This window comes from Sinocyclocheilus anshuiensis, unplaced genomic scaffold (genome assembly GCF_001515605.1).
Source record: "Sinocyclocheilus anshuiensis isolate Anshui unplaced genomic scaffold, SAMN03320099.WGS_v1.1 scaffold976, whole genome shotgun sequence".
Lineage (NCBI taxonomy): Eukaryota > Metazoa > Chordata > Actinopteri > Cypriniformes > Cyprinidae > Sinocyclocheilus > Sinocyclocheilus anshuiensis.
In genome coordinates, this window is record NW_015552538.1 from 918,670 (window position 1) to 930,629 (window position 11,960).

The 11,960-nt window shown below is 36.5% G+C and overlaps 1 long non-coding RNA gene across 1 annotated transcript in view; it reads right to left on the reverse strand.

The window, feature by feature from the left end:
* Positions 1-8,156, reverse strand: part of LOC107663830 (uncharacterized) — an 11,359-nt gene extending 3,203 nt beyond the window's left edge. Inside the window, exon 1 of the long non-coding RNA XR_001631388.1 lies at positions 8,073-8,156. This is a non-coding gene — a long non-coding RNA (uncharacterized LOC107663830). The remainder of the gene's footprint in view (positions 1-8,072) is intronic.
* Positions 8,157-11,960: the final 3,804 nt, after the last annotated feature.

Sequence of the window (11,960 nt, forward strand, 5' to 3'; positions counted from 1 at the left end):
CCCCCCCCCCCACACACACACACTATTTTAGTGGATTAATCTCAATTGTAACTAGACATATTAAACTTCTGTTTTAGAAATTACATTTAGTGTCAATAAAAAAAAAAAAAACATCTAAAGAAAGATCATCAAAGCAACAGCACTGCCAATATAATGTATAATTGAATTGAAGTGACAACCACTTTTAATTTTGATGGACGTGTTCTTAGATTTGATACCAAGAGAGATAAGAATAACCTGAACTGTGTCAATATGTTAAAATAGCAATAAAAATAAAGAATTACCTCCTCCTGAAAGGTGAGAGCACATCTCTGATGCCTGTTGTTCCTGTGTATTTCTATTGCTAATATACTGTGAAAATAAAAGTTTAATAAAAGTCTAGCCTGTACGTTTAAGCCTGCTCAAAGTGGCTGGCTTTCTAATGTAATCATTACCAATCATGTTACCAAAAGTAAAAAAAAACAAAAAAAAAACAAAAAGTTGATGTGTAAAACATTTATCAAATATAAAACACAGCTACACACATACCACATACTACATTGTTTGATGTAACAGTAAAAATTGAATTCAGGGTTTTTTGCTGCTTTGAGTTCATTGTCACCTTTGACCGTTGCCTGTGATGCAGTGAGTGAGAGCAGTAACTTGGTTGTCATGGAAACAATGCTACAGGACAAGATCACATCACATTAGAAGCTCAATCAGTAAATTTAAACATCTGCACTTACATATGCACACATTTGCCCAATGAAATACATGGTGTAAACTGTAGCAGTGTGCAGTGAATTGTCTGTATGTTTCTGTATTCAGTAGAACAGCTGTACATCAGAAGTGCTACATCATTTTGTTTTTTCATCATTATTTATAGTTTCTACATAGCAAATATGCTGTCTTTAATTTAAAAAAAAATATTTCAACATGTGAAATAAGAATAAAAACAGTGCTTAAATTGTAAATATAATAACAGCATGGCTTCCTCTGCACACTTGCTTTGAAAGAAATACTTATTGGTCAAACTTAAAACAAAGTAGCATGTTATTTAATATCACTTAGAAGCGTATGATATATCTTAGTTTAATGCTATTATTAATATGTTTGTATTCTGAGACACAAAAGATGCAGTGCGGCCATTCAATTTGAAATTGAAATCACATAATGTGCATTTTCATTCATAAAGCTCAGGCTATAGTCATATTGGCTTTACACACATGTAGATATGTTCATTTAAAATGCCGCTTTATCCTTGTAGTCGATGGGTGATCAGTCTAACAAACAAACGAACAACTGCAGAAATAAATATAATGGATATTTTGGTCATTATTCATTTTGAAGTCATTGGTTTTGACTTTCTGAATAAGGTGCTCGATTTTAGCCACATCTCTATTGTAAATATGTCATTAATTGCTCAATGAAAAGTGCTGTATTCTATGCCTATATGCAGATATGCTTCACACTAGCCAAACAAACCAAACTCTGACATCATTCAGATTTGGGTGTGCACCAAAAATGTCCTTAGTTTTATACTTTAAAAGAGTTTGCCATTGAAGAGCTTCAATTGAAGATTAATGCTGTGGCAGATCTCAGACCTTTGCTTTGTGATTTTCAAATGACTGTGTAGCAGAATAATTTTGCTTTGTGATTTTCAAATGACTGTGTAGCAGAATAATCCTGAGCCATGCTGTGGTGGGTGACAAGGTAGGATTTCCTCCAGCAGGGGTGCTTGTCTTCATAGCCTAACCCTCGTGAAGTGCCCCAGTGTCTCAGGCTTCGTGCTCCACCTCCAGTTCCTCTTGAGTCCTGTCCGGCCATTTGTTCTGACAGCACCCCGTCTCGTCTTTCGCCCGTAGCGACTTCACCGCTTTCCAGGGGCATACCGTCACACCACTCACTAAATATTTACCTCATGCTGGTTAAATATAGACAGTTTGCAAAACAGCCCATCCAAGACAGGTCCCATCAATGTGCTGCTGAGAAGAATGATGGATGGCCCTGCCTGAGAATTTATGACGGTCACAAGCGAAACACGATGGAATCGAGGAAATGACTCCTGACGGAAACAGTGTGAAATGCTACAATTTTTACCACAAATGTCTGATGTGGTCCTGAATGCCTCTTTAGAGTCATATAAATGCCAAAATGATGAGACGGGACCATGGGGTGTTTTTCACAGTGGGTGGCCTTCCTAACAAAACACATTTAACTTCGGGCGACTTTTTGTTTATGCTCTCCTAAGGCAAGGGCAAAAACGCACAGAACTAGACAAATTAGAAATTTATGACTCTGTCATGAGGGTCAATGACATGACTTGACATGAATTTTGTTTGTTTTACCTGCTTATCTATTAATTTATTACAAAAATTATTTTAAAGTGCAATAACTCATCTTCTGAGTTTTTAATTTTTGCATTTATTTGCTAAAAAATACAGTAGACAATAGTATTGTGAAACATTATTGCAATTTAAAGTAACAGTTTTCTATTTGAATATATTTTAAAATGTTGTCATGAGGGTCAATGACATGACGTGACATGAATTTTGTTTGTTTTACCTGCTTATCTATTAATTTATTAAAAAAATTATTTTAAAGTGCAATAACTCATCTTCTGAGTTTTTAATTTTTGCTTTTATTTGCTAAAAAATACAGTAGACAATAGTATTGTGAAACATTATTGCAATTTAAAGTAACAGTTTTCTATTTGAATATATTTTAAAATGTAATTTATTCCTGTGATGCAAAGCTGAATTTTCAGCAGCCATTACTCCAGTCTTCAGTGTTACATGATCTTTCCGAAATTATTGTAATATGCTGATTTGCTGCTTAACATACGTTAATGTATTTGACAATATATTTGTAAATACTTTTGTCAAAGTGAAATATATTTTAACTTTTTTTAAACAATTAAGAATCACATGTATTCAAGGGTGTAAGGATTGTTTTTTTAACAAACCCATTTCCAGAAACATTTTATAAAATGCAAAAAAACAACAACAACAACAACAAGATTTTGTGATTTGCCCTCAAAATCAAACTTTGTTTATATTTGCAAAATCCAATTACATTGGTCAATGAAAATATTGGAAATATTTCTTTATAGATTTGTCAGTTAAAGCTGCAGTCCGTAACTTTTGGCGCTCTAGTGGTTAATAAACAGAACTGCGTGCATCTTGCGGAAGAGCACTGTAGCCGGTAGGGGTGTGCGATATATATCATCTGTGATAATATCGTAATTGTTGTTTTAACGATGTGCGATTTGACATTATCGAATATTTTGCAAAAACCATTCAAAACACCCTTACAGGGCGCACGCATACGTCACGTGAAGCACATTTAGAGTTCGTTCTTTCACTGCATGATTTAGTCTAATAAAATGCATTTAGAATGATCACAAATTCAAGACATGGATGCAGAAAATGTATATATTTTTACCACTTCATGTAGTTAATTAATTCCACACGAAGAGTGCCGTTTTTCTCCAAAAATTACCATGATTACAAATGTGACATTGAATTCAATAAACAATAAGTGGTTAATAAACAGAACTGCGTGCATCTTGCGGAAGAGCACTGTAGCCGGTAGGGGTGTGCGATATATATCATCTGTGATAATATCGTAATTGTTGTTTTAACGATGTGCGATTTGACATTATCGAATATTTTGCAAAAACCATTCAAAACACCCTTACAGGGCGCACGCATACATCACGTGAAGCACATTTAGAGTTCGTTCTTTCACTGCATGATTTAGTCTAATAAAATGCATTTAGAATGATCACAAATTCAAGACATGGATGCAGAAAATGTATATATTTTTACCACTTCATGTAGTTAATTAATTCCACACGAAGAGTGCCGTTTTTCTCCAAAAATTACCATGATTACAAATGTGATATTGATTTGTTTTACAACAGTTCAATAAACTAGAAGTTAATTAAGAGACTTACGTTTTAGATTCCATATTTCCTGTTTTTGCGCTATTTCTACAACAAAAATAATTCCAAACACAGCCACAGTGCTGTTTTGCGTCTCTGTGCAACATGACGGTGTTTTGTTCCTGAATGAATCAACCGTTTAAATGATTCGGTTCAATCGCAATGACTCACTTATTAACAGTGACTTGCTGCCACCTGCTGGCGGTTTTAATTTCACATTTAAAGTATCTTTTATTATTTAAAGCTGCAGTCCGTAACTTTTGCCGCTCTAGCGGTTAATAAACAGAACTGCATGCGTCTTGCGGAAGAACATTGTAGCCGGAGCTACTTCTCTCTGTTTATGTCTATGGCGAATCATGCAGGCACTGGGCTACTCCGCAGCAGTACCTACCCGAACCAGTCTAAATAGTCCGAATGTAAACACTTATTATAGGTGTACCGTAGTGATTCAGGACAAGCCAAAAACACGGTTTGGAAAATAGATTCATGGTGTACTCGCTCGTTATATAAATTTAGTACATTTTGAACACAAAAAAGTTACAGACTGCAGCTTTAAATAAAGGTTAAATAAAATTAACAAATCACAAATTCTAGTCTTTATTGCATTTTACAAAATGTCCCTACTTTTTTGGAAATGGGGTTGTGCATGACTGTTACACCGCATGACATTTTAGAGTCATTAAATTTAAACTTTTATTGAAATTAGTTAATGGTTTTCAGAAGCCATCATGAATACAGAGAGCACATTTCTAAGTACTAGCCTTGTGTTCTTTATTTGTGGAAACTTTTATATGTCATTGACCCAGTAATTTATACAGTTCTCGCAGTCTTCCTACATCCAGCTCTCGAATACATGATGTTACGATGAAAAATATAACCACTTTCCTTGTTCTTAGTTCATCAGTGTCAAAAAGATCCAGTTGTCAATGTGTTGTACAATTCCTGACCTTTAGATTAAACTGTGTCCCTGTGTTGGCCTTCAGTAAAGTGATTCTTAAAAGTCATATTTTAAAACTGTTCTCGAAATATCCACAAAGCATAAAGCCATCTAGTATAGCGTTTGTTTAGATGCATCCTTTCTGTCAGAGATTTCGAGACACAATGACCCACCTATCAGGAGACTCTACATTTTAAAGGTTGCATTAAAGGGCAGAGCGTACTGTTACTGGCCAGTCTTTGTGTGTTTGGGGGACATGGGGGTTGGTATCGACAGATCCTCTAACTGATGTCTCCAAATCCTCTATGAATAATTCATTTTGTGTGGAGGGGACAAGATCCCTCGGCTGAGCTTTCAACTCCAAGACTCCAGAGTGACCTATGTCACACTCCTGCAGAGTTCATTTCTCCTCTGCTCCCAAAGTCAGCAGTGTCACCTCCACACTAAAATATTCAGATATGACTCATCTGAAATACTTTATTTATGCCATCCAACTAACGCTGCTCCATTTGGTGATGACAATGAGTTATCAATGTTTTAAGCAGTGTAAACAGCACGCTTCGCAATGTATTAAGATTGATCCTGCATTAAATGTGATGTGACAACATGACAGCTCTTCATACGCAGCTCACTAATTTTCTGCTAATTCAGGTCATTTTAAATAATAACGTTTTTGCTCCTAGCTGACACTTGTTAATTATTCTAAAAGCTCTGTTTTGAATTTCATTTTAATTATTGAGAGGCAAGAGATGCAGACTTTACCGCAGGAACTTACAGCATGCGATAGATGGCCTGTCTAAGGTCATGTTTTATTCTCCTTGTAGTTTTTAGACCGTACTGATTCTCAACCTTTCACGGTTGGTACATTTGTTTATTTATCTTAACAACTAGAAAGAATGATGTGTTTGGCCTTTCACTTTGATGAAATGGTATTTGTTCAGCTACAAATAAAAGCCCCTTTGGAGGTTATCGTGTTTGTATATTGTGGGATAATTGACAGCTTCTCTTTGGCCATCTTATGGATACATTTGACTTTCACCTCTGAATTTCACCTTTGGTTCATTGGGATAAATGAGGTTGTTGTATGCGTGAATGTGGAAGGATGCCACCTATGTGTGTTTTAGGGCTGCACGATATATCGAAAATATCGAAATATCGCAAATGCAAATATCGCGATATGCATATCGCAACGGCGTGCGATATCTGAATCATACTAATACAAGTAGCTACTAGTACTGCGCCAATGTTGCACAGGTTTCAAAATTAACGATTGTTCACTTGCATGTGTGACACATAAACACGAAAAGGCAGCTCTGTTCCCAGTCGCATTTAGTCTTGAGGGAAACTAATGTCAATCTTAATTGGTTTTTAAGATCTGATTTAAGATTTTTAAGTCAAATAAAATAAATAAAATAAAATATAAAAATAAATAAATATGGTAACATATTAATCTGTAAAATTACTATAAAAAGCATGATTTACAGTTCAGATGCAGGTTTTCAGAAGAAAAAAAAAGTTTTATAAAATGATAAACTTCACATTTTAGCCTTTAAACAATTTTTAAGAAAATGGATGAGTCAAAAGTATAAATTATTATATTAATTTAAAATAATTATTATCAATTAATTACTATAGTTTAAATAACATAAATATATTTTACTGTCTTAATTGTTTAGATTTTTATAATGCATTAGCTTCTTGCGATCTGCTAGTTGACATATAACTCTTTGTGTTACCATATTTGTAGTCTGTGTGCATTTATCATTGTTTTGGATTTAATGTATGGGTGAATAAAGTCTTAAATTTCGATATGCTCATAATACAAAGTTATTTCAGGACACTCAGAACAGTTGAGTAGTAAAGTGACATTTAGTGGTTCTTTGGCTGGCGTTAACATTGTTGTTTTCTTGTGTATATTTTCAGTACCGATACAACAGTGGTGTTAGACGTTGCACTGCCATCTATTGATGTGGTTTGGTTTAATGTAAATGAGACTGATACTACTGAGTTTTAGACAGTGGTCTACACAAATAATTCCCTAACCAGTCCAACAAAAAATAAGCAACTACTCCAACCACTATTTTCTCCATCATCAACCCCACGACTTTTGTTAATAACAGTTTGAATACTGAATTGCTACATTATATTTTCAAGCAACGAGAGGATAAAATTGCTGTTTTTGAAGTAAACTCACTGTAAAGAGAGACGCACAGACACGCAACTTTCTTCTCTCTCTCTCTCTCTCTCTCTCTCTCGAATTGGCAATGTTTGAGAAAAACGTTTAGCGATTTCTAATTAACTGGGTAAGGGGATGACTGGAATAGGTGAGTTAAAGGCAGGTGAGTGACAACACAGTGAATGGTTCCAGGGTGCTTATCTGAGTTCTGATGGTGAGGATCGGATGCCGGTTACGTTGGAGATCGTGGAACAGTTTCCAAGGAGTCGTTGGAGGATCGCGGGAGGAACAGCAGGTAATTCGTTCTATGGAGAATTTGGCAGAGAGAGTCCAGAGCAGTTCGTAGGAGTGAACGGTAGACCGGACAGTGAGTGACTGTGCTGTGTGTGTATTTGTAGTGTGGCTTGATTGGTGACAGCAGGTGCGGGTGATCAGAACTCAGGTGACTGTGATCGGGTAATTATCCTGGATGGTGACTGAAGTGACTGTGATGAATCCTTGACAATAATTCTGTTACCCCTTCATTTGAAGTGTGGTCCCGAAAAATCTTCATTTGAAAGGCTATCTGGCCCTTCCCCATACCCCTCCAACCAAAAGAGAATTGAGACAGCCCTACCCCTTAATGTGAACGCGTGAAACTTAGGTGTACGGGTAGAAATGGGACTGGGCCATAATTAAAACACTTTTTAGATAAAACTTATCAGTGTAGTCTTCATCTCTTGTGTGTGAACACTGTTCAAATGACTCTTCACAAAAACACAATTAATTTCTTAATGTGTTCCCTTATGTAAAAAGTCACATTGACTTTTTAATGTCTTTAAATTATAATTTTTTTGTTTTGCGCAGAACAAGTATAAGCCATTGTAGTGAATCAGCTCATAAGGGCTATAGCAGGGATACAACAGTTGCTAGAACTACTGTAATCCTATACAAAAAGCGAAGATGGTGATGGTAAAATAACTAAAATAAGGTAAAAGTAAAACAAAACAAAAAAAGGGGTCCTAATAGCTGTAGGAAACTAAAAGGGAAACTACAGTTACACTTTACACACCTATCTAAGTGTTAGTCGGATGCTAACAGCTAGCAGTTGAGGTAAAGGGCTTAGCTTAAATGCCTGTGCGGCAGGGTCCTGGGCCCTGTTCACAGACAACTTGGCACCCAGTATGTTTATTGGGTGAGGGGTCTGTGAACGTTTGTTAATCTAACGAATAATTGATTTGTTAAATCAAATGAAAAATTGTGTTTTTGATTGGTCCAGACGCTACACCATATACTGTAGGTTTGGAACGACATGACGGTGAGTACATGTCAGAATTTTCATTTTCAAATGAATTGTACATTTAATTCAAAACTAGTCCCTGAAAAGAGTACCGTGAGCCTTGGTTATGCGATATGTCCTCTACTTTCAATACAAATGAAATCACTGATATGCTATCATATGTTATTCAGAAATGCATCAATGTCAGGGATGCTAAAACACGTTGCAGATTTAAGATATTACAGTTATACATTAGCTGTATATTCTCTATGTAGATCTTCAGTTATTCTGTCTTTTTTTTCAATGATATTTTGCAGGAGAGCAATGGATCACCTCTATTCGCGCTTCACTGTGGTTGCGCTCGAGCGCTTTGCTCATTCCATGCTTGAGGAGCTCCACTCATGCAGGTGTGAGTAACAGAGACTCGCACATTCACTGCCGGCCACTGTCACATCTGGGATTCGATTCATGCGTCTTTGTGATAATCTCATTATATCTCCTCTCGGAGCATCTTGGGTAATGTAATGTGGCAGACACAATCACAGACAGGGGGCGTACATTGAGGCCTAAGCCTCCCCGCCCCACCAGCACCACTTTCCGCCTCCTTGGGAAATTATAATCAAACTTTTGCCGCTCCCTGATTTTACTACTGAATTGTCACAGCTGCACAATATACGTCCTTCTTTTGAACCAACAGCATAAATACTAATCATTGCCGTCACTTTCCTAATTGCTATTCACCGAGAAACACGGGGAGGGGGGGGGGGAATTTACGGCCGGTCTGAACATGGCAAGGAGGCAATTACCAAACAGGACGCCATCTAAAGGGGCAGTGAACCATACACAATGCAAAGGTCGATTTTGTGCAGTGTGAAGTCCCGTTGTCGAGGCCGCTGCACAATAACTCATAAATAGGGCTCTGGGGGAGTATTGTCAGGCTTCAGTCAGACCCCAGGCCACTTGACAATCTGATAGAGTCTCTCCATGTGCCCACTTGGAGGTGAGGGTGTGATGAATGCTGGGTGTCAGTGCTGTAAAGTTTTATGTGGCAACTCTGATAATGTGATAATGGAGTGGCTGTCACTTATGAGGGCGACACAACGCTTAGTGTAGCACGATGGCTGACAGTCATGAGGAGATGTCAGTCATAGTGTGAAGGCAAGAGACATTGGGGTCTCGTTCATAAGATCCTCTATGGATTTTGGTGTGTATGTGTGCTTATTGTTTCAACAGTAGAACACATGGAAGAAGTCAAGTCCAAAATATTTATAAATACACATTTCAAAGCAGCTTTAAAGAAAATAATGATGGTAATTAGTGTTCAACTGATATAGATTTTTTTGATGGCTGATATAAAGCCGATATATATGATAGTAAATATACATGCATAACAATAGCTGAAAATTTTTATTATTTTATATATTTGCTACATTAAAAATAATCCAAAAGAAAATGGATTTTGAAAACAATTATTTGATATAACTTGACTTAACTTGATGATAAAGGATTTGTAAAGTAAATTTTTTTTAGATAGCAACTACTTGATCCTGTCTCTAATCGTATATAGTGTTTTTCTCAAATGAAGAAATAAAATGTGAATGTGAATTAAAAGGAAGTAACACTGTAACCAACGTTGCACTCCAGTACAATCCAACAATTGCGCACAGATTAAAATATTTAGGTGTGTTTTGAAATGAACACCCTGAACATTTATGTTACTTGGGATGAACATTTAGAGCATAAGAAGGATATATTTGCGTTAAACAACCCTCAAAAGGCCACAGTTTCAGTTAACAGCACCCAATTACAGGGGAAAATGTGCCTTTCGTTTTTTTGGAACAGCGCAAGGGCTTTGGGAGTGGTTGAGGATATAAGACATTAGAGATATTAAACCATGATAAAGCTCCTAAATCTGCCATTTTCATCAGCAGCGCATAACAGAATGGGAGGTGTGAGCAGCATCTGTTCTTAATCAGAAGCTCGCCGGTCTCGCCTGAATGAAATGGCATTACGTAGGCTGCATGATAATGCCGCTGCCCCCTCTCAGCATGGACCGGCTCTCAATCAATAACCACCGCTGCAGTGAGGCATAAGCCCGTATTCTCTATGCATTGATTCTCATTGCTGATAGTTTACTGCTGGGGTTTAGTGTTTACTCCAGTAACATGTCTCGTTCCCCTCCCATTTTTTCCCTTACTCTTTTCGTCTCTCCTACAGGGTCTGTCGGTTTTAGTCTCTGCTGCTCAGCTGTTTGTGTTTAAAAGGTTGCCGTCCTCCTGGGACGACACTATTCCTGTGCATCAGGTTTCTCTTCTAAACTGTCTTTCTTTAGCGATCACTGGGGAACCTGGAATATATCTTGCAGAGATAGAGAGGAAAAGAGAATGAGGAACTTGGCACTAGAGAGAAAAAGAGAAACAAGCCGTTTCAAACTCTTGTGAGCTGCTTTGTTGTCTGCTGCCTACATAGGCAGCTGTCTTCTAAGGGAGTGTTGTTACAATCATGAAACCTTATAAATAGTGGTTTTGGAACACTCTACTTGGGTAGGAACCCTCCTAAACAGCAGGCTTCTGATTTTAACAAGTATTCTGATTTTAATAATAGCATGTACTCTATTAAAAGGATAGAAAAGGTAGTAAGGACATAGTTAAAATAGTCCATGTGACGACAGTGGTTCAACCGTAATTTTATGAAGCTAATAAAATACTCTTTGTGCACAAAGAAAACAAAAATAACAAATTTAATCAACAATTTCTTCTCTTCCGTGTCAGTCTTTGACGAGAGAAGATTGAAGGTTGAACCAGTGATGTCACACTATTTTAACAGTGTCCTTACTACCTTTTTGGGTCTTGAACATGGTAGTTGCGTTGCTGTCTGTGCAGGGTCAGAAAGCTCTCAGATTTCCTCAAAAATATCTTAAATTGTGTTCAGAAGATGAACGAAGGTCTTACAGGTTTGGAACAACACGAGGGTGAGTAATTAATGACCGAATTTTCATTTGTGGGTGAACTAACCCTTTAAGCATAAAAAATACACAACACATGTAACACAAATGTAAGAAAAGCAATATATTTTAATTAATACTCTTGAGTTGTTCTTATTGATACTTTTTCAGTGTTAAATTAACTTACAGAACGTTTATAAATGGCATTTCTTTGTCAGCCGTCTTGGGAGTTATTTTTTCACGCAACTTTGCACAATGCAGTCTGGGTTTTGCTGCAAAGGGTACTTGCAATACTAAGAATTTGGCCAAAATTAAATGCCTATCACAGTAGACAGCATAATCTCACATTTAATTTTGACGTTAGTATGTTGCTAAGCTAATAGCACTGAACTGTAAGCATAAAAAGCACAACACACAAATATTGAGTAAAACGACCCATTTTAATTACTCTGAGCTGTTTTTAATTGATATTTTTCAGCACTGAATAAAATTTATTTTGATGTTAGCATAATGATTATGCTTAGGGCTGCCACAAAGTTCACTACGCTATTTTCGTGGTCAATTTAAATAATGCTATCAGTCAGATTATTTTTTTTTCTTTTTTGTGGCCAATGAATCACAATCAAAATTCTAGTTTCGTCTTTCTCGTCTTTCAACATGATTTTGTGTAGCAGAAGTAGTTAGATTATTTATAATATCATATTTTTTTATATTATTTAT